The sequence below is a fragment of the Triturus cristatus genome, chromosome 8, assembly GCF_964204655.1.
Source record: "Triturus cristatus chromosome 8, aTriCri1.1, whole genome shotgun sequence".
NCBI classification, from domain to species: Eukaryota; Metazoa; Chordata; class Amphibia; order Caudata; family Salamandridae; genus Triturus; species Triturus cristatus.
The window spans coordinates 63,640,425-63,664,175 of record NC_140591.1 but is presented as its reverse complement, the minus strand read 5'-3'; the positions used below and the strand labels follow the sequence as shown (position 1 = coordinate 63,664,175).

The following is a 23,751-nucleotide window of genomic DNA, read 5'->3' as shown; positions in this document are numbered from 1 at the left end:
AGACAGCAAAGATACATGAAGCATCCGCATCACATGTGTATGCCAGAAATGATATACATTTTCTAATAAAAACACATGTACATCCCCTCTGAAAGAAATTAATAATTCTGTTTCTTCCTTTAGGTTATACTGTTGTTTAGCTAAGCCTTTACATAGCTTCATTACTCCTTTCAACAAGGTGTGTGCAAAGTGGGTGACAACGGTAAGAGCTACCTGTTGTCACCACATCTTCTCGAACTGATTATCTGAAAGAAACAGTTAGTTATAAATTCTTTACCTTAGAATTACCCCCAGGCGTCAGACTGGATCTGAAAAATACTTCGTCAGCAGTACCCCTGCACGTCGAAAGGTGGCGTCGGCCGGCTCCGTGGTCGTCGCTGGCGTCGTGGTCGCCGGGAAGACATTGCGGTAGCCCTCGCTTGCTGGCGTCAGTTCTTTCTTTTTCCGCACCAGCCAGCGCAGATCCGGAGAGAGCGGTACCTCCAGAGACTTTTTGATTGACTTTTTGCCGACGTCGATTTTGAGTCTTCGACTCCTGGTGCACGTCAAGGATGCCCGGTTTCAAGGCTTGCGGCTCCTACAGCTGGCTGATGTCAGTAACGGATCCGCAACGCGTGTGCCTTTTTTGCCTAGAGCGCGACCAGGACCCCAAGTTGTGCTCCGACTGCTGGACCATGAATCGGAAGTCTTTGCGGGAGCGGTCCCGAAAGCTTCTAGAGGCCCAGCAGTCGGCTCCAAGCCGTTCGAGGTACCGGTCTCGTGGAAGGTCAATGGACCGGTCGCGGAGCCACCATCAGTCTTCTTCCAAGTCTCCGCACTCCTCAGGTAAGTCGAAGCACAAGAAGAAGTCAAAGAAGCTCTGCCACTCTTCGACTTCTCCCCATCGGTCAGTCGGCCGATGCAACGAGGGATGCGGGTGGTATGCTCCCGTGGCTCCGTATGCGGAGCATCAAGGATCGACTCCTCCCCCCCCCCCTTCCCGGGACCCGGAGCGACCCCTACCCAGCTTTGTACGTTTTACGAAGCGATGCATGCCATCTTTGGGCAGCCCGAATCCGCTGGTGCGCCTTCGGGCCCCGCAGACTCGGCTGGTGGCCCTGGGCCTGGATCAGGATCAGCGCCGGTCGACCTGATTACACCTCCCCCGGCGCAGATTCCACCGGCACCACGTCCGCAGCTGTCGCCGGTTGTGTCACAGCCAGCGTCGACCCCGGCCTCCTCCCCGATGTAGACACAGAGCTCGACCGACGCCAGATCCAGCCCGAAGGATACTTTTGTGCCCCTGTTCGACCCTGGCTCTTAGACACTATATTGGCAGCCAGACGAGGGTGAGGAAGACAGAGAGGGGTCTGGAGACCCTTTGACTGACCAGCCAGGTTACAAACCGAACTGGATAGAGTAACTGGGGGAAGCCAGTGATCTGGATACCTCACCAGACCATGGCATGTTGTCTCCTCCGCCCTCACTACGGAGGAGGGATTGTCTTACGCCGTGGTGTTGCGTAGGGTGGCCAAGGCTCTCAACCTCAAGCTACCTAAAGTGGCAGTCAGGACTAACCTCCTGACAGAGTTGCTTCAAACGCCAGCGAGCTCTTCGGAACCCCTGTAATGAAGCCCTCACTGACATCCTTTTGGGCACCTGGTCCAGGCCCAACACAGAGGCTCCTGTGGATAGGATGATTCCCTGACACCACTCCGGGCGACCCCACTTTCCTTTCCCAACACACCACCCCTGAGAGCTTGGTGGTCCAAGCCTTCACATCCAAAGGCCCATTCCCTAATGCAACACCTGATAGGGAATCCAAAAGCTGGACCATCTTGGGAAGAAGACGTTTTCTTCCTCCAGCTTGGGACTGCGATCGGTAAACACTGCATGTCTGTTGGGCCGCTACACCCACTCCGTGTGGGATATGGTGGCGCAAGTGCTGCCCCAGTGCCTGGAGGAGGCCCGGGCCGTATTCTCCCTAGCAGTTGCCGAGGGGAGAGACGCAGCAAAGTTTACCATTCGCTGTAGACTAGATACCGCCAACTCGCTAGGCAGGGTGATTTCCACATCGGTAGCCCTTCAACGCTATGCCTGGCTGAAATCGACTGGCTTTTCCGGGGATGTCAAGCTACCCTTATGGACATGCCCTTTGATGGCGGTCGCCTGTCCGACGACAAGGGAGACAGCGCACTAGAGCGTTTCAAGGACTCACAGGCTAGGGCCTCTCTACCACTCGCCCTGCGCAGTCTGCTTTTCGCCCCTTTCGTGGCTACGGAAGGAGTGCCACATCATGTTCCACCCAGGGCCACAGGCCGGCACAAATTATTCAGCCCCTGCACTTCTGGGGACGTGGGAACCACCGTCGTGGTTGTTGGGGCCAGCGAGCAGGCAAGACTACCGCCCCCTGAGCAGCAGCCTCCAAACCCTCCTAGTCCTACCTTCCAGTGCCACCAATCGCCAGTGGCCAGCAGGATTAGCCATCACCTCCCCCACTGGCGCACCATCAAGTGGGTTTTGCAAATAGTCCGAAGGGGCTATTCCTTCCTCTTCAAGACTACCCCCCCAGCCATGCCACCTCAGTACAATCACAAGTCAGAGGATTATCTGGCCCTTGTCCAACAGGAAGTTATGGCTCTCTTGGCCAAGGGAGCCATCGAGCGAGTTCCTGCCCCAGAAGTAGGTTGTGGTTGCTAATCCCACTACTTTCTGGTGCCCAAGAAGGACAAAGTCTTGCGTCCTATCTAGGATCTCAGGAACATCAACCGCTTCCTCCGGAAGGAGAAGTTAAAAATGTTGATGCTTGCTCAGTTCCTGTCTGCCCCCGACCCTGGAGACTGGATGGTAGCGTCTGACTTGCAGGATGCCTATATTCACATCCCCATCCTGCCGGCCTGCCGGCATTACATACGGTTCACGGTAGGCAACGAGCATTTTCAGTTTACTGTGCTCCCCTTTGGCCTTACCAGCGCCCCTCGGGTGTTCATGAAAGTGATGGCGGTGGTCGCAGCTCATCTGCGCAGAGCATGGGTTCCAGTCTTCTCCTATCTCGACGACTGGCTGTTGAAGGCGAGCTCCACCCAGGCTGTCGCCTCACACCTCTCAGAAGCTCCTATTTATTGGAGCAGTTCTGCACACAACGCAGTTTCGGATCTATCCTCCCGAACAGCGAGTCTGGGATATTTGGGCTATGATTCCGATCTTTCAGCCTTTATCCCGGGTTTTGGTCAGGATGACCCTCAGGCTACTGGGCCTGATGGCCTCCTGCATCCTGCTGGTGAACAATGCCAGATGGCATAAGTGGGCTCTGCAGTGGGACCTGAAGTTCTAGTGGGCACAACATCAGAGGAACCTGTCCATTTGCATCCAGAGCACGGAGGGCATTGCATCCCAATTGCAGTTTTGGCTAACTAACCAGGATTAGGTTAATGGCAGATCCCTCTCCCTTCGCCAACTAGAGTTCACAGTGTTGACCGATGCATCTCTTCTAGGATGGGGCGGCCACATGGGGGAGGTGGAGATCAGAGGCCACTGGTCTCAGGCGGAGTCCGGGCTCCATATCCACCTTCTGGAGCTTCGGGCGATTCATCTTGCACTCAAAGCATTCCTTCCCTCTGTCCAGGGAAGAGTAGTGAAGGTGTTCACAGACAACAGCACCGCCATGTGGTACTGCAACAAACAGGGCAGGGTGGGGTCGTGGACCCTATGTGAGGAGTCTTTTCGTCTCTGGACTTGACTGGAACATCAGGGCATATCTCTGGTGGTTCAACACCTGGCAGGTTTGCTGAATCCCAGGCCGGACAAACTCAGCTGCAGGTGCATGATGGATCAGGAATGGCGTCTTCACTCGGAGGTGGTGCAAGGTCTCTTTCAACAGTGGGGAGAGCCTTGGTTAGATCTATTTGCCACCGAAGAGAACACGCAATGTCAGCAATTCTGCGCATTTGAATTTCCAAGGTGGCAACGCTTTTCGTCTCGAGTGGAGTTGCGGTCTTCTATATGTCTTTCCGGCTATACCACTTCTGCCCAGAGTGCTGAAAAAGATCAAAGCACGACCGGGCCCAGGTCATTCTTGTGACTCCGGATTGGGCACGAAGAGTGTGGTATCCCGAGCTATTGCACATGGCCATCGATCCTCTGATCCGACTGCCTCTTTGGGAGGATCTTCTGATGCAGCAGCCGGGGACGATCCTCCACCCGAATCTGTCCAGACTCCACCTCCTTGCGTGGAGTTTGAGCGGTGGCAGTTGACGTTGTTTGACCTGCCTCCTGAAGTCTGTGATGTTATCTTGGCAGCCAGGCGTCCTTCCACTAAGATGGTGTACACGTGCAGATGGAACAAATTTGTTGCATGGTGCACAGCAAAGGCCGTGGATCCCCTTTCTGAGGTTCTCTTGTTCCTTCTTTCTTTGGCCCAGCAGGGCTCTGCTCTGGGCACTCTCAAAGGCTACCTCTCGGCAATTTCACCCTTTCTTGGGCTTCCTTATCAGCCTTCTCTTTTAAAGTCCCTATTATAAATCGAGGGGACACTGCTGCTGCTGCTGGTTTTGGGACTCACAGTCCCAGGAAGCCTTGCTCTCCCAGGAAGGAGGAGCGCCAGAGCACCCAAGCGCTACAAGAAGCGCCAAAAACACCCGCGGCGCGGCACACTGCTGCTGCTGCCGGTTTGGGGACTCAGTCCCAGGAAACCTTGCTCTCTCAGGAGTGAGGAGCGCCAAAGCACCCACGCGCTACAAGAAGGGCCGAAAAAACCTGCGGCGCGGGACGCTGCTGCTTGTTTTGGGACTCACAGTACCAGGAAGCCTTGCTCTCCCAGGAGGGAGGAACGCCAAAGCACCCACGCGCTACAAGAAGCGCCAAAAACACCCGCGGCGCGGGACGTGCCCGGGCAAAGCCCGGGCCAAAGGCGGGCCCGTCATTGCCAGGAAGAGGCAGGGCAGGGCCACACCCTTTGATTTTGACCTTCAATGTACACTGAGGGTAAGACTCTCCTTGTTGCATTGTGGCTATACAGTTCATCCAGCAATAAAAAATAAACTCCTTGTATTTATTACTAACTAACTGGTCATCCTGTAGCGGAGCTCTAGGAACTTTGCCTGGGAAGAATATTTGCTCTGGTGAACAGGGCAGTGCCCTAAATCACCTCACTGCACGAGAAGAGTTTGACAAGCGTTCATCCATTATAAGTGGACGGGGCTATCTTTGGCGCCCCCTTTTTCAACTCAACTCCGATTGTTGCATGACTGTGTTTGCCTGATCCCATTTATAGCGTTCCTTAGGGGTGGGGAGCAACGGTTAGCTTCATCTGCATATATACGGCCTTAATCAACATTTCCGGTCTATTTATTAATCATACTGCTTATAGGCTCTGTTGATTGTCTATTGGATTGCTGAATTTGTGCATAGGGTGGTTTTTATTGTGGTTCTCCCTAGGCTGAACCATGGGGAAATGCACTTGTGCTGCTAAACAGTCTCGTCCCCAAGCAAACCTTTCTTCTCCACCCCTCCCAACTTCCATTGACAGAATGCTACAGAGGGCCATAGGTGCTGTCACAACAGAAATAGAACTCACAGAAAGGCGTCTGTCAATAACCCCAAATCTCTCTCTTCCGCTGACAGTATCGCCTACCCCTAAAATTACTTCTACAGCCCCCTCATCTATGGAGAATGTGCCTCCGTCCTCCCCACAACAAGTAGATGTACCGACAATTGTAACCCGAAAGGGGGACGTTGCTTTAGGTACTCGAAAGAATGGGAAGTGAAAGCAAGCAAGCGGGGGGCACCCAAAAGTAAGAAAGCCAGAGGGGGGCCCGAGGTAAGTGCAGAACCTACGGCCAATCCAAATGCAACCACTGTTAACACCGATACAGACTTGAATTATCCATCCTGGGCTCAGACCCTATTAGCAGACTTGTTGATCCAACTTAGAGTTATTGTGAAGGAAGAAGTGGCCTCCCTAGTTGATCGCATACGTAACCTGACAATTATGGCGGACTCAAGGCAAACGCACTCTAGCACTAACACAATACAGACTGTACTGAGGGGGAGTGACTTCAGCTGACAGGTAGACCTTGCAAGCTGGAGATACTTAGACAACCAAGTGGCATCTAGGACCCAAGACTCCTCTAGCTACACGAATACTACCCGTGGTATCAATCGCCCCCTCCAGAGTCCTGGTGCGCATCAGGGGCAAGATCATACCACGTATCTAACCACTAGGAAACCCCATTGTGAGGCTGGGAATGACGTTACAACCTATACTATGCGGAGTATTCATCAAAGTTATAACATCGCAGCAGGGCCCAGTATAAGTAAAGAAGGGTTGGGGGGGGGGGGTGTCCAGTGGGTAGGACAGAAGTAATGACACAGCCAATTATAAACCTACCCCCAGCCTCATTCCCCTACGTGATCATTTTGACAGGGGTACCAGAACTCAACAATGGGCAGGGGTACCAGAACTCAACAATGGCCAGAGGGAGTCACAACTGGACCTTCGGAACAAAAGCTTGTTTTGGCTGGCAAGGCATAGGCAGTTTCCCTATGACAGGGCAAGGGAAATTTTAATGGTTCGGAGAGCTGCTTGAGTGGGATCCAGCAAAAAAACAAGCCAAGGGGACTGTGTGATCATCAACTAAAAAAATCCCCAGACTGTACGTAGGTTAACAACCCAGCAATCTAGTCCCTCAGAACCCCATACTGTGGTGAGAGCCCTTCCGCTGGTCCACTTTTATTCCCACTGTTACAATCCTGGTAGGGCTAACACCACCTTAGATCAGGATAGGCGGCTTATAGAACATCAGAACACTGGCCACAGGTATCCTTCCACCAGACCTCTAATTTATAATCTGCCGGTAATAAACAGATTTGGGGTTCTGGAAGAAGTGGATTGACTAGTAGTGTTAATGGATTAGGCCAGGGAAAGAGTACCCCGAGGCCCCATAGAGGACCATTGGAGCCTGGCCGTGGTCAACTAAGTCAGCCCACTTATTCTGGGAAAGGGCTAGAACTAAAAGATCGGTTTGCCAAAAACTCCACAGGTGGCCAAGGGGCCAGTAGGGCCACGAGATTTCCTCGGACCCATAGCTCCCATACTGCTAGCTCTTCCCAATATTAACATCTGCAGGGCAAATCAACCCGTTACAACATCTGTTGGCCCTACCTTGTCTCAAATAAATGGCACCTCCACCCCTGACGCCTATCCCCCGATGCCCCTAAAGTAATGTCCTATACAGGAAACAAGCTGAAGGTCCTGTCCTGGAACATTGCTGGCCTCAAAAGTAAACTGTCTTGCCCAGAATGGGGGCTATTTGTGGACCAATATGACATCTCCATGTTCCAGGAAACATGGGCGCGGGATGACTTTACAAGGGTGGGACTCGCATCATTCAATATCCCAGCTACTATAAGAGATCATCTGGGGGTTTAGGTATTTGGATTGGTTCACACTTGGATGGAACAGCTAGCCAGCTGAACTCTTCGTCCATCTATATCCAATGTGTAACGCTTAGTTTCCCAACAAAGCTGAAGCTTGCTCTCATTAATGTCTATTCTCGACCTGTAAATTTGAGCAAGGAATCCCCAACCCTTGATCTATTGAACTCTTTTCTTTCTACTGTTCCCCCTGATATGAGGTTGAGCGTTGGGGGCGAGTTTAACTGCCAATTTGAGCCCCTGCCTGGCATTCCTGATCCAATCTCCAACGAGGAGGACTCCCATTGGTCAATCCCTAATCCGCAAATTCCTCCAATCAAGGCCTGGTCCCCATTGGCACTCCAAATTAATGACATCACATTGACCCACTCTTTGAGAGCGTGTAATTGCCGCACTATATCGGACACAGCAGGGAACCCAACATTTAATAGAATAGGCCATGCTTCTCCTGATTACATCTTAGTGGAGACTAGATCATGGCCCAGTGTTTTTGATTTTGCTGTTGTTTCGCGGCATGATAGCGACCATAATGCCCTGGCTTTGGTACTGAAGGTGCCAGACTTGGGTATTGTCCCGGCCAGTAGCTCCCCTCCAGAGAATAGATTAACACTCTCCAATAACAGAAGAAGAATAAAATGGGGGGTAATGAAGCAATCACCTGACAAATTGAGTGCACTCCATGCAGCTGTAGTCCCAGTCCTCCTAGAAATCAGTGGTGATGCTGCTGATGTGGGCAACTTGGCTTCTATCAATAAAGTTGTAGAACTACACGCAGGACTGGCATCCAAATTGCCGATATATTCTACTCAAAAACGCACCCCAAGACAAAAAAAGGGTCCTCCAATCATGGTTCAATGATAACTGCCGAAAGGCGCAACGGGTCCTGTTAGCAGCCATGAAAGCCCAAGACAAATTACTAATTAAATGCAAGCGGGTTATGTATAAAGAGGCTATCTGTCTAGCAAAGCAGTCCTGGAAATCAAACAAATGGGATGACATAAAATCTGCCCTACTGAATAAAGATATGAAGGAATTTGGAGCTATAGTCAGAACAGGCAGTATGGAGCAATTCAGCCATAGAGCCGAATATAGCAGCAGAAAAGTGGGTAGACTATTTTCAGGTGCTATGTACCACGCAGGTAGCATCCGGCTCCCACAATGACATATCCACTATTCCCCCAAGGAACTTGTGTACAGACGCCGGTCCGGCAGATGAGACAATTACTTACCTATCAAGGAACTTCCACGAAGAAGTTACTGAGATCACCCTTCTTGAAGTCTCAAATGCAATAAAGAAACTTCCCGCCAGCAAAGCACCGGGTTTAGATAAGCTTCCAGGGGATCTTTTCCGCTAAGAACCAACAATATGGGGCCCTTATCTGTGGTTACTATTTAATGCCATAATGAAAGGTATGCCGATCCCTGAAACTTGGGCAGGGGCAGAAATTGTACCAGTTTTTAAAAAGGGCTCTCCACTTCTCCCTGCAAACTACACACCGATCATTTTGATCGATGTCACGCAAAAACTGTTTGCACGTGTACTTTTTGACCGCCTACAGGGTTGAATGGAAGATAATGAAATTTTGAGCCCATATCAAGCCGGAGTCAGGAAGAACACTTCCACCGTTGATCAAATATATAGACTTCAACTTATATTTTGGAAAACGGTGAGAATGGAGGGTGGCGGCCTCTACCTTATGGGGGGTACTTAGAGATATGGGGATCCCCTTTTACCTCCTTAGCATGCTGATGAGGTTGCATGAAGCCAGCTTTGCCCAAGTAAGATGTGAGAAAGGAGGAGAATTAACTTCACAATTCCCGGTTGACAGAGGAGTGAGGCAGGGGTGCGTGCTCGCACCTACCCTGTTCTGCCTCTTTGTCAATGCATTGATTGCCCAACTCATTGAGGTTAGGGACAATGATGCCCCAAAGTTAGCAAACTCAAAGTTCCCTGCATTGATGTTTGCGGATGACACCCTCTCAATGTCCAAGTCGCCGATGGGAATACAGAAGGTCCTGGACAGCTTTGTCATCTTTTTGTAATAACAGGGGGCTGGAGGTAAATACCTTGAAGACCAAGTTTATGGTCTTCAACCCAGCCAAGACAACACGCCTTAATCCTCCCTTAGATGACATTGTGCTGGAAAGGGTCTCTGTATTTGAGAAGAGTCCAGTAGGCTAGGTAAACCAAGTCTCTGGAGCAATCCCGAGGAAGCGTGTTCTGCAATTTCACGTGCTGGTGAAAATTTACCGAGCACATAAATTGGCAGTCATCCATGGGAACCCGGCTTCAGGTCACCTGACAGACGAATTTCTCACAATAAAAGATGAGTATAAATTTGAGCCCCTCTTGGATGACATTCTACCTATCTCAGCAAGAAAACTATATCTCCAGTTTAGATTTGGTACCCTTCCACTTAGTGCCTTCACTTGTAAATGGTCTAAAACTGCCTTACGTGGGTGCCCAGCCTGTGATCACGAGGAGGAGACAGAGCTCCATGTTTTATTTTTTTGTCCAGGCTACAAACCTGCAAGACATCGCTGGCTCATTCATTTGTGATAGAACCTAGGGTGTGTGCATTGCCAGGAGGCATCTAGAGCTTTGAAGTTTGACTACTCTAAGCCCATTGTTGTTGCTGTTTCTCGATTTCTAAATTCAATGTGGCGCAGGCGCTGGACCCTTTTTACACCAGATGCAAATGCGTAAACTGTTTTTACTTTTTAACAGCCTAACCCAAAGAAAAAAAGAGGGATAAACCTGTTCTTAACCTTTATACTGTTTCAAACTTTAATAATGTAGATGAACTTTGTTTTAATTTTCATACTATATGTGTAATTTTTCATTATCAATGCGATTAGTACCAATTTAATTGGATCTATTGATTTTATGAATTCTGTTAAGCACTTTTTGGCCCGTGAAACCGACTAGACTTTCACTGGACTCGTGCTGTGTTTTTTTCCCCCGTTGTTTTTTTTTTTTTAAACTTTGTTTTCAATTTATATATCATATAAAACAATATACACACAAATTCGCATCAAATCAGTGTGCGCAAGCAAATCGGCAACCTTATTAGCGGCACGTAGGACTACAGGCGGCATCAGGGAGGGAACGGACACATAGGGAAGGGAAAAATAACATACAATTAAAGCACCGTGAGGAAGGAACCAGGCATCTTTCCCCCCGTTATTAATGCTTATGCACTTTCTTGAGGTTCTTGGCAATCTTCATAGGTTATTGTAGCTAGCTATCAGGGCACATAAAGATGATGCACATGTATTTTTGTATGATGGATGGATTCCTTTTTTTGATTAATTTTAAATTTTCAAGAGTCCTATTGTATTGCACGCATACTTTTATGGTCTTAATGAACGAAATAAAGGTTTTTTGAACTGAACTGTAAATCGTTTCCTTAAGGGCATTACTCATCTTTATCCTCCTGTTCCCTTCGTAATGCCCCAGTGGGACTTGAATTTGGTTCTTACATTTCTTATGTGCGCTCCCTTTGAGCCGCTACATAACTGTCCTCTCAGGCTTCTGACTTTGGAAAACTGTCTTTCTGGTGGCCATCACCTCTGTGCGCAGGAGGAGTGAGCTCCAAGCTCTTTCTTCTCAACCTCCTTTTCTGACTGTTCATCCATACAAGGTTGTCCTTAGAACTCATCCTTCCTTCCTTCCCAAAGTGGTTACTCCTTTCCATATTGGACAGACCATCACTTTGCCCACCTTCTTTCCTTAGATGGGTCGTTTTTTGCATCAAAGCTTGTTATTCTTTGGCAAAGTAGGGTTGCGTGCCCCTTCCACTAGGGTGACGGCAGCTTCCACTGCTTTGGAACGTGGAAACCCCCTTAATGAGATCTGTCAGGCAGCTACATGGGCATCGCTGCACACGTTCACAAGACACTACTGCCTGGACTGCCAAGTCCTGAGAGATGGCTTCTTTGGCCGTTCTGTTCTCCAGGACTTTCTGGTGTGAACTTGGTACGCAGACCCACCTCCGGGGTTGATATTGCGGGGGTATCTATTCTAAGGTAAGGAATCTATAACTAACTATTTCTTTTAGATGAACAAGTTACTTACCTCCGGAAGATCCGGAAGAAACATAGGTTATTTATAGAATCCTTACCGCCCCACCCATCCTTCCCGTTCTGCAAACTGACTTCTAGGGTTAAGGATTTCCTTCCAGGGCCCTAGTTTTGTGCACCATTTGTCAGTATCTTGCATGGCTCTGCACTTCTGGCGTGGAAACTCGTGTACAGAACTGACGTAAGTGTGCGAGTGCGGCGTCTAAGTAGCTACCACAACGTCATCCCGGCGACCAGGACGCCAACGATGAACGCGGAGCCGACCAACGCCACCTTTCGACGCGCAGGGGTACTGCTGACGAAAAACCTTTTGGATCCAGTCTGACGCCTGGGGGTAATTCTAAGGGAAGGAATCTATAACTAACCTATGTTTCTTACAGATATATCATTACCGAAGGTAAGTACCTTGTTCTATAGCATGTTGTGTTCCGAGACAGGGCTTCTGAGAGTTCTAGCTGAAGCTCCTGTGACTGACAGCTGTGGCAAAGCTCCACGATGTAAAAGAAGACCGTTCTGAAGCTTCTTGGACTCCTGGTCTCTTACCTCTTTTGCTGGTGCTTTGTGCCTGTTGACACATGTATTCTGTGGGTACCAGTCAAACACCATTCATGTTTTGTCCAAAGCGACCCAGGATCTTTAGTGGTGGTTGACGGACAACCACCTGGCATGTATCGGGCTGTATTTTGTTACCGCAGCAAGAGGTTACAGTGGTGATAGGAACATCCTGTTTGACCCAGGTGGCCACCTGGGCATATGGAGATCAAGTATCTCTGTTTGCTGATGGAGTGGTACCATTATATCAATCTCTTGAAGTTATGCACTCTCTGGTTGACCCTCACGTCTTCTCTGAGTTCTATCAGGGCGGGTCAGTCCAAGTCTTTATGGATATCATAATCTCTATGCTGTAATGCAACAAGTAGGGCAGAGTTGGGGTCTGTGAACATTCTGATAGGCTCCTGTGACTATTGAGGTGGCTGGAACCACACAGGATCTTCTTGACAGTCACCTGGTGGGTACCCTCAATATCAGTGCATCAATTTAGCAGGCATCGTCTTGTCAATAAGGAGAAATGCCTGCAGTCATCCAATGGTGGGCACCCTGGATAGATCTGTTCACTGCCGCCAAGAACACCCAGTGCCCAGCCTTTTGCATCCTGGAGATTCTTCTTTGAGGGTCCGTAGGAGATACTTTCCACCTTTGGTGGTCCTTGGGCTTCTTTTACACATTTCAACCTCTTCTGTAGATTCCACAGGTCATGATGGAGTTGTTGTGCATCTGGTTTAAGTGCCGTTAACCTCAACCAGGCAGATCTTCTAGCACAAATCCCATGCACATAAGAATGTGCCGACAGCGTAGCACCATCAGCTGCCGTGCTAATGACTTGATTGGCTACGAGGGATACTTCTTTGATCACTTCTTCAAAGTCCCTTTGGTCCTCTTTCGGAAGCTTTTCCTTGAAACGGTCCAAGGGGTCCCATAAAGCCCTGTCATAGCGGCCTAATAAAGCTGCTGCGCTAGACACTTTCAGAGACGATGCTGCAGATCCACAAACCTTCCGCCCCCAGGAATCTTGGGATCTACTTTCCTTATCCGGTCAGACTGACCAAGATGCCGTTACTGCATGCGTTTTTATTGCCACTGCAATGATCACAGAGTCCGCAGGCAGTTCTGATTTCAAGAAAGGAGGGTCTGACTCTGCCGGCTTATATTTCTTTTGGATTCTAGCCGGTGTAGCCTTAATTGAAGATGGAGTAAGAAAAATGTCCATCACAGGTTCCAAAAGACCAGGAACTAGAGGGAGCAAAGGTCGGGACGCTGATCTCTGATGGAGTGTCTCAAAAATAACCGTTGTAGCGACTTGAGGAGTCGACATCTCGATGTTTAACTTCTGTGCTTCCCTCTGAAGAACATGATGGTAAGTATTGATGTCGTCGATCGGAAATACCATGGATTGAGGGCTATCCGACAGAGTGGGAGAGTAGTCTCTCTTAGATGAATGAGTAGAGGAGGAAGACCATGTAGGGGATCTTCTCCTCTTGTGTTGAGAACCAGAAGGTCTACGCTCCCATGACCTGCCTGCATGGTCCCTACGTCTGGCCGATGGAGACTTATCCACCTCTTGCACCAATCTTTGCAGAGGCGACCTGTGGAGCAGACTGGTGTACTCCTCCTCTCGCCTCGCTGCTCCTGTAGGGTTTTTACTCCAGTGATGGACCGGAAGAAGCCATCTCGGAGACAAATGAACAGAGGGGGAAGCACCCCTGCGCTGCGAAGGAGACCTTCATCACGACCTATTCGAATGTCGCTCTGGAGATGTAGAGGATGAATGCTTGGGTGAATGACGTCTCGAGGAGTGATAGGACGAGTGCCGTGAAGCTGACTCCATCACCAACACTACAGAGGCTTCTATAGATCTCACTGATATAGGTCTCGACATTGAGCATATGACTTGCTCCAGCGGAGCCTCCCTCGACGCAGAATGAGATGTCCTTCCCGATGTCGATCTTCGGCCAGCTGTTAGATCAGGTCTCGACGTCGGCAGCGACGTAGATTCTCTATTCTTCGATGTCGAATGCCTTGCTGACGACGTCGAAGGACCTCTGTGCCTTGATGCCTCTCGTCGTCGAGCAGATGACGGCGGAGGGCTTCCACTCCTCGATGCCGATCGTCGCTGAGATGACGACGGCGGAGGGCTTTTGTGCCTCGACGCCGATCGTCGCTGGGATGACGCCGGCGGAAGGCTTTTGTTCTTCGACGCCAATCATTGCCGTGATGACGACGGCGTAGGGCTTTTGTGCCTCGATGCCGATCGTCGCTGGGATGACGCCGGCGGAAGGCTTTTGTTCTTCGACGCCAATCATTGCCGTGATGACAACGGGGGAGGGCTTCTGTTCCTCGATGCTGATCGTCGCCGGGTTGACGACGGCGGAGGACTCCTGCTCCTCAATGCCGATCATCGCCGGGTTGGCGATGGCGGAGGGCTTGCAACTCTCGACGCCGATCGTCGCCGGGTTGACGACGGCGGGGGGTCACGATTCCTCGACGCCGATCGTTGCCAAGTTGACGACGGCAAATGAAGTAACGCACCTGAATGTCGGTGTTGTTTCGACGGCGAGCCCGCCGTCGATGGTCTTCTTATGGTTTATGTCCTACCGGTGGAAGATTTTTCAGCACCGAGCCCGACGCTGAAGAAGAGGAGAGTGGAATCCTGCTTCTGAAAGAGGATCTGACCCTCTTAGAACTCTTTCTTACCGGTTACCTTCCTCTGGAAGATGTTCCATCCTTTTCAGCCAGTCCATAGAGACAGATTCTTTCTCTGTCTTTCAATGTTCATTTTGACAAAGACTGGCAATGAGGTCAAGTCTTGGGGACATGATCCTTAGGAAGACAAAGTATACAGACTACATGAGAGTCTGTCCTGGCCTTCTTTTTTCCACAAGAAGGGGAGGGGTCAAACAGAGATGGCATTTTTGAGTGGAAAAAATGCCAAATTCTGTCAAAAAAAGACAGCACCTTACTTCTAAAGCTGTTATAAGTCGAAGTAAGAAGAGATTTTCCAAAAAACTGGAGATTATTTCTGACAAAAAAGTCAGAAAAGGTAGAGCTGTGTAACCAGGGTCTTGACAGAAGGAGCCAGAAAGAACAACTGACCTAACTGTCACCCCTGAGGCATGATGGAAAGCTAGGGGTCATGGCTGCCTTAAAGGCACGGTGCCAGTTTATTTCTATGTTGCTAAGGGTTAGCTTTTCAGCTTTTCTATGCTATGTTTCTACATTGCAGCCTGTGAGCTATCAATGCTTTCAGTCCTATCTGAGGGATTGTGCTAAGCATTAAAACAGTTTTCAAACATACTTTGCTGTTTGTTTATCCCTGTTTTTTAGGATATTGTTTATAATGTACAAGGGAGTCCTTACAGCATTACTCAGCTCTTAGTGTATGGAAGGCTGCATTAACGTTTTTTATTTTATAATATATATATATTGCAAATATGCTCGAATGGTAAAGTGCACTAAGGAGCTGAGCGGAGTACTATCTTGTTGCCAGCAAAACGCGCATTCAACTTTTACATTTACCTGCATGGATGGTGCACTATGGGTGATGCAGGCCACAATCAGTCAAATGCCGATTAAGACTATAAAAAACGTAAGCCCAGCTGCACCCTGCGTTACTTCCTGTCCGTGATAAAGGCAGCATGGCCGAAACCGGTCGGACTATAGGAAGCGCTGTGCTGAATTTCTCCAATTAAAGCTTCTTGTCTCTTGAAATGGGCCTCTTGCATTTGTATTCACAGAGAGTGGAATTTGGCGGGTTGCTCCGTACCCGTACTAAGAGGCCGCCCTGCAGGGTTGAGGGCTCCCCAATCGGAGGTTCTTGTGTTAATTTGTGATGAGGGAGCATGACCCACACGCTGCCGCCAGACCTACGCAGGTGATGCCAACATGGTGAAAAAGGACGGCAGCGCTGGAAGGGATTTGGTCGGGGATGACTCCCCTTCCAATCGTTCTGTTGACAGAAGCAGTTAACTGGAGTAAGCGAAAAATCTTGCACTATGCTTTTATTAGACAATTGACTGTTACAAATATGCTCGAATGGTAAAGTGCACTAAGGAGCTGAGCGGAGTACTATCTTGTTGCCAGCAAAACACGCATTCAACTTTTACATTTACCTGCATGGATGGTGCACTATGGGTGATGCAGGCCACAATCAGTCAAATGCCGATTAAGACTATAAAAAACGTAAGCCCAGCTGCACCCTGCGTTACTTCCTGTCCGTGATAAAGGCAGCATGGCCGAAACCGGTCGGACTATAGGAAGCGCTGTGCTGAATTTCTCCAATTAAAGCTTCTTGTCTCTTGAAATGGGCCTCTTGCATTTGTATTCACAGAGAGTGGAATTTGGCAGGTTGCTCCGTACCCGATCTAAGAGGCCGCCCTGCAGGGTTGAGGGCTCCCCAATCGGAGGTTCTTGTGGTAATTTGTGATGAGGGAGCATGACCCACACGCTGCCGCCAGACCTACGCAGGTGATGCCAACATGGTGAAAAAGGACGGCAGCGCTGGAAGGGATTTGGTCGGGGATGACTCCCCTTCCAATCGTTCTGTTGACAGAAGCAGTTAACTGGAGTAAGCGAAAAATCTTGCACTATGCTTTTATTAGACAATTGAGTGTTGCAAATATGCTTGAATGGTAAAGTGCACTAAGGAGCTGAGCGGAGTACTATCTTGTTGCCAGCAAAACGCGCATTCAACTTTTACATTTACCTGCATGGATGGTGCACTATGGGTGATGCAGGCCACAATCAGTCAAATGCCGATTAAGACTATAAAAAACGTAAGCCCAGCTGCACCCTGCGTTACTTCCTGTCCGTGATAAAGGCAGCATGGCCGAAACCGGTCGGACTATAGGAAGCGCTGTGCTGAATTTCTCCAATTAAAGCTTCTTGTCTCTTGAAATGGGCCTCTTGCATTTGTATTCACAGAGAGTGGAATTTGGCGGGTTGCTCCGTACCCGTACTAAGAGGCCACCCTGCAGGGTTGAGGGCTCCCCAATCGGAGGTTCTTGTGTTAATTTGTGATGAGGGAGCATGACCCACACGATGCCGCCAGACCTACGCAGGTGATGCCAACATGGTGAAAAAGGACGGCAGCGCTGGAAGGGATTTGGTCGGGGATGACTCCCCTTCCAATCGTTCTGTTGACAGAAGCAGTTAACTGGAGTAAGCGAAAAATCTTGCACTATGCTTTTATTAGACAATTGACTGTTGCAAATATGCTCGAATGGTAAAGTGCACTAAGGAGCTGAGCGGAGTACTATCTTGTTGCCAGCAAAACGCGCATTCAACTTTTACATTTACCTGCATGGATGGTGCACTATGGGTGATGCAGGCCACAATCAGTCAAATGCCGATTAAGACTATAAAAAACGTAAGCCCAGCTGCACCCTGCGTTACTTCCTGTCCGTGATAAAGGCAGCATGGCCGAAACCGGTCGGACTATAGGAAGCGCTGTGCTGAATTTCTCCAATTAAAGCTTCTTGTCTCTTGAAATGGGCCTCTTGCATTTGTATTCTCAGAGAGTGGAATTTGGCGGGTTGCTCCGTACCAGTACTAAGAGGCCGCCCTGCAGGGTTGAGGGCTCCCCAATCGGAGGTTCTTGTGTTAATTTGTGATGAGGGAGCATGACCCACACGCTGCCGCCAGACCTACGCAGGTGATGCCAACATGGTGAAAAAGGACGGCAGCGCTGGAAGGGATTTGGTCGGGGATGACTCCCCTTCCAATCGTTCTGTTGACAGAAGCAGTTAACTGGAGTAAGCGAAAAATCTTGCACTATGCTTTTATTAGACAATTGACTGTTGCAAATATGCTTGAATGGTAAAGTGCACTAAGGAGCTGAGCGGAGTACTATCTTGTTGCCAGCAAAACGCGCATTCAACTTTTACATTTACCTGCATGGATGGTGCACTATGGGTGATGCAGGCCACAATCAGTCAAATGCCGATTAAGACTATAAAAAACGTAAGCCCAGCTGCACCCTGCGTTACTTCCTGTCCGTGATAAAGGCAGCATGGCCGAAACCGGTCGGACTATAGGAAGCGCTGTGCTAAATTTCTCCAATTAAAGCTTCTTGTCTCTTGAAATGGGCCTCTTGCATTTGTATTCACAGAGAGTGGAATTTGGCGGGTTGCTCCGTACCCGTACTAAGAGGCCGCCCTGCAGGGTTGAGGGCTCCCCAATCGGAGGTTCTTGTGTTAATTTGTGATGAGGGAGCATGACCCACACGCTGCCGCCAGACCTACGCAGGTGATGCCAACATGGTGAAAAAGGACGGCAGCGCTGGAAGGGATTTGGTCGGGGATGACTCCCCTTCCAATCGTTCTGTTGACAGAAGCAGTTAACTGGAGTAAGCGAAAAATCTTGCACTATGCTTTTATTAGACAATTGACTGTTGCAAATATGCTCGAATGGTAAAGTGCACTAAGGAGCTGAGCGGAGTACTATCTTGTTGCCAGCAAAACGCGCTTTCAACTTTTACATTTACCTGCATGGATGGTGCACTATGGGTGATGCAGGCCACAATCAGTCAAATGCCGATTAAGACTATAAAAAACGTAAGCCCAGCTGCACCCTGCGTTACTTCCTGTCCGTGATAAAGGCAGCATGGCCGAAACCGGTCGGACTATAGGAAGCGCTGTGCTGAATTTCTCCAATTAAAGCTTCTTGTCTCTTGAAATGGGCCTCTTGCATTTGTATTCACAGAGAGTGGAATTTGGCGGGTTGCTCCGTACCCGTACTAAGAGGCCGCCCTGCAGGGTTGAGGGCTCCCCAATCGGAGGTTCTTGTGTTAATTTGTGATGAGGGAGCATGACCCACACGCTGCCGCCAGACCTACGCAGGTGATGCCAACATGGTGAAAAAGGACGGCAGCGCTGGAAGGGATTTGGTCGGGGATGACTCCCCTTCCAATCGTTCTGTTGACAGAAGCAGTTAACTGGAGTAAGCGAAAAATCTTGCACTATGCTTTTATTAGACAATTGACTGTTGCAAATATGCTCGAATGGTAAAGTGCACTAAGGAGCTGAGCGGAGTACTATCTTGTTGCCAGCAAAACACGCATTCAACTTTTACATTTACCTGCATGGATGGTGCACTATGGGTGATGCAGGCCACAATCAGTCAAATGCCGATTAAGACTATAAAAAACGTAAGCCCAGCTGCACCCTGCATTACTTCCTGTCCGTGATAAAGGCAGCATGGCCGAAACCGGTCGGACTATAGGAAGCGATGTGCTGAATTTCTCCAATTAAAGCTTCTTGTCTCTTGAAATGGGCCTCTTGCATTTGTATTCACAGAGTGGAATTTGGCGGGTTTCTCCGTACCCGTACTAAGAGGCCGCCCTGCAGGGTTGAGGGCGCCCCAATCGGAGGTTCTTGTGTTAATTTGTGATGAGGGAGCATGACCCACACGCTGCCGCCAGACCTACGCAGGTGATGCCAACATGGTGAAAAAGGACGGCAGCGCTGGAAGGGATTTGGTCGGGGATGACTCCCCTTCCAATCGTTCTGTTGACAGAAGCAGTTAACTGGAGTAAGCGAAAAATCTTGCACTATGCTTTTATTAGACAATTGACTGTTGCAAATATGCTCGAATGGTAAAGTGCACTAAGGAGCTGAGCGGAGTACTATCTTGTTGCCAGCAAAACGCGCATTCAACTTTTACATTTACCTGCATGGATGGTGCACTATGGGTGATGCAGGCCACAATCAGTCAAATGCCGATTAAGACTATAAAAAACGTAAGCCCAGCTGCACCCTGCGTTACTTCCTGTCCGTGATAAAGGCAGCATGGCCGAAACCGGTCGGACTATAGGAAGCGCTGTGCTGAATTTCTCCAATTAAAGCTTCTTGTCTCTTGAAATGGGCCTCTTGCATTTGTATTCACAGAGAGTGGAATTTGGCGGGTTGCTCCGTACCCGTACTAAGAGGCCGCCCTGCAGGGTTGAGGGCTCCCCAATCGGAGGTTCTTGTGTTAATTTGTGATGAGGGAGCATGACCCACACGCTGCCGCCAGACCTACGCAGGTGATGCCAACATGGTGAAAAAGGACGGCAGCGCTGGAAGGGATTTGGTCGGGGATGACTCCCCTTCCAATCGTTCTGTTGACAGAAGCAGTTAACTGGAGTAAGCGAAAAATCTTGCACTATGCTTTTATTAGACAATTGACTGTTGCAAATATGCTCGAATGGTAAAGTGCACTAAGGAGCTGAGCGGAGTACTATCTTGTTGCCAGCAAAACGCGCATTCAACTTTTACATTTACCTGCATGGATGGTGCACTATGGGTGATCCAGGCCACAATCAGTCAAATGCCGATTAAGACTATAAAAAACGTAAGCCCAGCTGCACCCTGCGTTACTTCCTGTCCGTGATAAAGGCAGCATGGCCGAAACCGGTCGGACTATAGGAAGCGCTGTGCTGAATTTCTCCAATTAAAGCTTCTTGTCTCTTGAAATGGGCCTCTTGCATTTGTATTCACAGAGAGTGGAATTTGGCGGGTTGCTCCGTACCCGATCTAAGAGGCCGCCCTGCAGGGTTGAGGGCTCCCCAATCGGAGGTTCTTGTGTTAATTTGTGATGAGGGAGCATGACCCACACGCTGCCGCCAGACCTACGCAGGTGATGCCAACATGGTGAAAAAGGACGGCAGCGCTGGAAGGGATTTGGTCGGGGATGACTCCCCTTCCAATCGTTCTGTTGACAGAAGCAGTTAACTGGAGTAAGCGAAAAATCTTGCACTATGCTTTTATTAGACAATTGAGTGTTGCAAATATGCTCGAATGGTAAAGTGCACTAAGGAGCTGAGCGGAGTACTATCTTCTTGCCAGCAAAACGCGCATTCAACTTTTACATTTACCTGCATGGATGGTGCACTATGGGTGATGCAGGCCACAATCAGTCAAATGCCGATTAAGACTATATAAAACGTAAGCCCAGCTGCACCCTGCGTTACTTCCTGTCTGTGATAAAGGCAGCATGGCCGAAACCGGTCGGACTATAGGAAGCGCTGTGCTGAATTTCTCCAATTAAAGCTTCTTGTCTCTTGAAATGGGCCTCTTGCATTTGTATTCACAGAGAGTGGAATTTGGCGGGTTGCTCCGTACCCGTACTAAGAGGCCACCCTGCAGGGTTGAGGGCTCCCCAATCGGAGGTTCTTGTGTTAATTTGTGATGAGGGAGCATGACCCACACGCTGCCGCCAGACCTACGCAGGTGATGCCAACATGGTGAAAAAGGACGGCAGCGCTGGAAGGGATTTGGTCGGGGATGACTCCCCTTCCAATCGTTCTGTTGACAGAAGCAGTTAACTGGAGTAAGCGAAAAATCTTGCACTATGCTTTTATTAGACAATTGACTGTTGCAAATATGCTCGAATGGTAAAGTGCACTAAGGAGCTGAGCGGAGTACTATCTTGTTGCCAGCAAAACGCGCATTCAACTTTTACATTTACCTGCATGGATGGTGCACTATGGGTGATGCAGGCCACAATCAGTCAAATGCCGATTAAGACTATAAAAAACGTAAGCCCAGCTGCACCCTGCGTTACTTCCTGTCCGTGATAAAGGCAGCATGGCCGAAACCGGTCGGACTATAGGAAGCGCTGTGCTGAATTTCTCCAATTAAAGCTTCTTGTCTCTTGAAATGGGCCTCTTGCATTTGTATTCACAGAGAGTGGAATTTGGCGGGTTGCTCCGTACCCGTACTAAGAGGCCGCCCTGCAGGGTTGAGGGCGCCCCAATCGGAGGTTCTTGTGTTAATTTGTGATGAGGGAGCATGACCCACACGCTGCCGCCAGACCTACGCAGGTGATGCCAACATGGTGAAAAAGGACGGCAGCGCTGGAAGGGATTTGGTCGGGGATGACTCCCCTTCCAATCGTTCTGTTGACAGAAGCAGTTAACTGGAGTAAGCGAAAAATCTTGCACTATGCTTTTATTAGACAATTGACTGTTGCAAATATGCTCGAATGGTAAAGTGCACTAAGGAGCTGAGCGGAGTACTATCTTGTTGCCAGCAAAACGCGCATTCAACTTTTATATTTACCTGCATGGATGGTGCACTATGGGTGATGCAGGCCACAATCAGTCAAATGCCGATTAAGACTATAAAAAACGTAAGCCCAGCTGCACCCTGCGTTACTTCCTGTCCGTGATAAAGGCAGCATGGCCGAAACCGGTCGGACTATAGGAAGCGCTGTGCTGAATTTCTCCAATTAAAGCTTCTTGTCTCTTGAAATGGGCCTCTTGCATTTGTATTCACAGAGAGTGGAATTTGGCGGGTTGCTCCGTACCCGTACTAAGAGGCCGCCCTGCAGGGTTGAGGGTTCCCCAATCGGAGGTTCTTGTGTTAATTTGTGATGAGGGAGCATGACCCACACGCTGCCGCCAGACCTACGCAGGTGATGCCAACATGGTGAAAAAGGACGGCAGCGCTGGAAGGGATTTGGTCGGGGATGACTCCCCTTCCAATCGTTCTGTTGACAGAAGCAGTTAACTGGAGTAAGCGAAAAATCTTGCACTATGCTTTTATTAGACAATTGACTGTTGCAAATATGCTCGAATGGTAAAGTGCACTAAGGAGCTGAGCGGAGTACTATCTTGTTGCCAGCAAAACGCGCATTCAACTTTTATATTTACCTGCATGGATGGTGCACTATGGGTGATGCAGGCCACAATCAGTCAAATGCCGATTAAGACTATAAAAAACGTAAGCCCAGCTGCACCCTGCGTTACTTCCTGTCCGTGATAAAGGCAGCATGGCCGAAACCGGTCGGACTATAGGAAGCGCTGTGCTGAATTTCTCCAATTAAAGCTTCTTGTCTCTTGAAATGGGCCTCTTGCATTTGTATTCACAGAGAGTGGAATTTGGCGGGTTGCTCCGTACCCGTACTAAGAGGCCGCCCTGCAGGGTTGAGGGCTCCCCAATCGGAGGTTCTTGTGTTAATTTGTGATGAGGGAGCATGACCCACACGCTGCCGCCAGACCTACGCAGGTGATGCCAACATGGTGAAAAAGGACGGCAGCGCTGGAAGGGATTTGGTCGGGGATGACTCCCCTTCCAATCGTTCTGTTGACAGAAGCAGTTAACTGGAGTAAGCGAAAAATCTTGCACTATGCTTTTATTAGACAATTGACTGTTGCAAATATGCTCGAATGGTAAAGTGCACTAAGGAGCTGAGCGGAGTACTATCTTGTTGCCAGCAAAACGCGCATTCAACTTTTACATTTACCTGCATGGATGGTGCACTATGGGTGATGCAGGCCACAATCAGTCAAATGCCGATTAAGACTATAAAAAACGTAAGCCCAGCTGCACCCTGCGTTACTTCCTGTCCGTGATAAAGGCAGCATGGCCGAAACCGGTCGGACTATAGGAAGCGCTGTGCTGAATTTCTCCAATTAAAGCTTCTTGTCTCTTGAAATGGGCCTCTTGCATTTGTATTCACAGAGAGTGGAATTTGGCGGGTTGCTCCGTACCCGATCTAAGAGGCCGCCCTGCAGGGTTGAGGGCTCCCCAATCGGAGGTTCTTGTGTTAATTTGTGATGAGGGAGCATGACCCACACGCTGCCGCCAGACCTACGCAGGTGATGCCAACATGGTGAAAAAGGACGGCAGCGCTGGAAGGGATTTGGTCGGGGATGACTCCCCTTCCAATCGTTCTGTTGACAGAAGCAGTTAACTGGAGTAAGCGAAAAATCTTGCA

General features: G+C 49.3%; 1 protein-coding gene across 1 annotated transcript in view; it reads left to right on the top strand.

Moving 5' to 3' along the window:
• LOC146801335 (sodium/potassium-transporting ATPase subunit alpha-1-like) overlaps positions 1-23,751 on the top strand; it is a 2,293,178-nt gene that overhangs the window by 1,785,981 nt on the left and 483,446 nt on the right. The gene's annotated exons all lie outside the window — the stretch shown is intronic.